The sequence below is a fragment of the Mandrillus leucophaeus genome, unplaced genomic scaffold (genome assembly GCF_000951045.1).
Source record: "Mandrillus leucophaeus isolate KB7577 unplaced genomic scaffold, Mleu.le_1.0 Scaffold1768, whole genome shotgun sequence".
NCBI classification, from domain to species: domain Eukaryota; kingdom Metazoa; phylum Chordata; class Mammalia; order Primates; family Cercopithecidae; genus Mandrillus; species Mandrillus leucophaeus.
The window spans coordinates 91,149-93,925 of NW_012101774.1; positions in this window are offsets into that span (position 1 = coordinate 91,149).

The following is a 2,777-nucleotide window of genomic DNA, read 5'->3' on the forward strand; positions in this document are numbered from 1 at the left end:
GCTGGGGGCCTTGTGCCCAGGCCTGGGGGAGCCCAGGGAAGCCTGAAGAGATCCTTCAGGAAGGGAAGGCAGCCAGCAGAATTAGGGAGGGGCCACAGGGTGAAGGAAGCTCCTAGCTGATCTTTGTTATAATTTTGGCTGAGCATGAAATTTCCTGAGCAGAATCGGGGTTGGGGGCAAATGGGAAGTGCACATACAATTGCAGAAGCTGCAGCTGAAGGTACAGGAAGGCAGGGAAGGGAGACCTGAGAGCCCTGCTTGCTTTCTCAGTGGGAAGGATTGTAGCCTGGGGAAAGATCTCAGCCCTGCTCAAAGGCTGCCTGGATATAAACTCAGTGCTGTTTGAGGGCAGGAGTCAGAGTGGCCTTGCTGGCTGCATGAGAGCTGAGTGAGGCCCATCACTGCCTGTTATCCCCTGCTTCTCTGGTGACATGTATAATGCAGTAGAGGCAGCCATAATCCCCCTGGGAACATAACACCATTGGCTTAAGAACTACCTCTCTGTCCTCCACAGTGGCTGCAGCAAGCCCTGCCCAAGGAGTCAGACCTGCCCAATCCTACCCCCACCTGATGGTTTTTCTCTACCCACCCTGGTAGCAGAAAGCAAAAGACATAAACTCTTGGGAGCTCTATGGCCCCGCCTATTACCTGAGAAACCCTAGTACTAATCCTGGCCAACATAGGGCAAGATTATATCCCCCTTCTACTACTGCAGCTGGTGGTCTTTTGAAAGCGCCACCTCCTGGATGGAGGCCATCCAACTCAAGCCATTACAGCCACCTGTAACAGAACAAACCTGATCCCAGGAAGGAGAAAACAACAGCTAATTGCACCACCTACAACAGCCTGGCTAACCAGAAGTCCTGAGTCTGTCCATGTGACAACTTCACTGCTAGCATAACCAACATTTGAAAAAACCAGTGCACTAAACAAAACTAATACCAAGGACTCCCACAGAGCCCACTTCACTCCCCTGACACCTCCACCAGAGCAGACACTGGTATCCACAGCTGGGAGATTTGAAGCCGGATCACATCACAAGACTCTTTGCAGACATTCTTCAGCACCAGCCCAGAGCTCAGTAGTCCACTGGGTGGCTAGACCCAGAAAGGCAATTGCAATCACTCCAGTCCAGCTCTAAAGAAGCCCTATCCCTGGGGAATAGGGTAGAGTACTGCATCAAGGGATCACCTGTGGGACAAAACAATCTGAACAGCAGGCCTTGACTTCCAGATCTTTCCACTGACATAGACTACTCAAATGAGAAGGAACCAGATATGACAAAACAAGATTGCATAACACCCCCAAAAGATCACACTAGCTCTCCAGCAATGGATCCAAACCAAGAATAAATCTTTGAATTACCAGATAAAGAATTTAGAATGCTAATTATCCAGCTACTCAAGGAGGTACCAGAGAAAAGTGAAAAACAATTTAAAGAAATTTTCAAAAAAATACAAACTATGGTTGAAAAATTATTCAGAGAAATACATATCATTAAAAAAAGACAATCACACTTCTTGAAATAAAAGACACACTTAAAGACATGCAAAATACACTGGAAAGGTTCAACAATAGACTCAAACAAGTAGAAAAAAGAACTTCAGAGCTCGAAGACAAGGCTTTTGAATTAACCCAATCTGACAGAAATAAAGGAAAAAAGAACGGAAACAATGAACAAAACCTCCAAGAAATTTTAGATTTGTTAAACAACCAAACATAAGAATAATTGGTGTTCTTTGTTCTTAAGGAAGACGAGAAATCTAAAAGTTTGGAAAATTTATTTGAGGGAGCAATTGAGGAAAACTTCCATAATCTTCCTAGAGATCTAGACATCTGAATACAAAAAGCTCAAATAATACCCAGGAAATTCATCCCAAAAAGGTAATCACCAAAGAACATAGCCACCAGGTTATCTAAAGTCAAGATGAAGGAAAGAATCTTAACTGTGAGGCAAAAATCATCAAGTAATCTATAAAGGGAAACCTGTCAGATTAACAGCAGATTTATCAGCAGAAACTTTGCAAGCCAGAGGAGATTGGGGTCCTACCTTTAGCCTCTTAAACAAAATAATTATCAGCCAAGAATTTTGAATCCAGTGAAACTAATCTTCATAAATGAAGGAGAGATAAAGCCTTTTCCAAACAAATGCTGAGAGAATTCGTCGCTACTAAGCCAGCACTAAAATAAATGCTAAAAGAAATTCTAAATATTGAAACAAAAACTCAAAATACACCAAAATAGAACCTCCTTAAAGCATAAATCTCACAGGACCTATAAAATAATGACACAGTGAAAAATAAAAAGATATTCAGGCAATAACTAGCATGATGAACACAGAAGTACCTCATATATCAGTACTAACGTTGAAGGCAATGTGGTCTAAATGTTCCACTTAAAAAATACGGAATAACAGAATGGATAAAAATCCACCAACCAAGTATCTGCTGTCCTTAAGAGACTCGCCATATACATAAAGACTCACATAAACTTAAGGTAAAAGTGAGGGAAACGATATTCCATGCAAACGGAAACCAAAAGTGAGCAGGATTAGCTATTCTTATATCAGACAAAACAGACTTTAAAGCAGTAACAGTTTAAAAAGACAAAGAGGGATGTTATATAATGACAAAAAGATTACTCCAACAGGAAAATATAACAATTCTAAATATATATACACCTAACACTGGAGTTCCCAAATTTATAAAACAATTACTACTAGACCTAAGAAATGAAATAGATGGCAACAGAGTAATAGTGGGGAACTTCAATAGAAT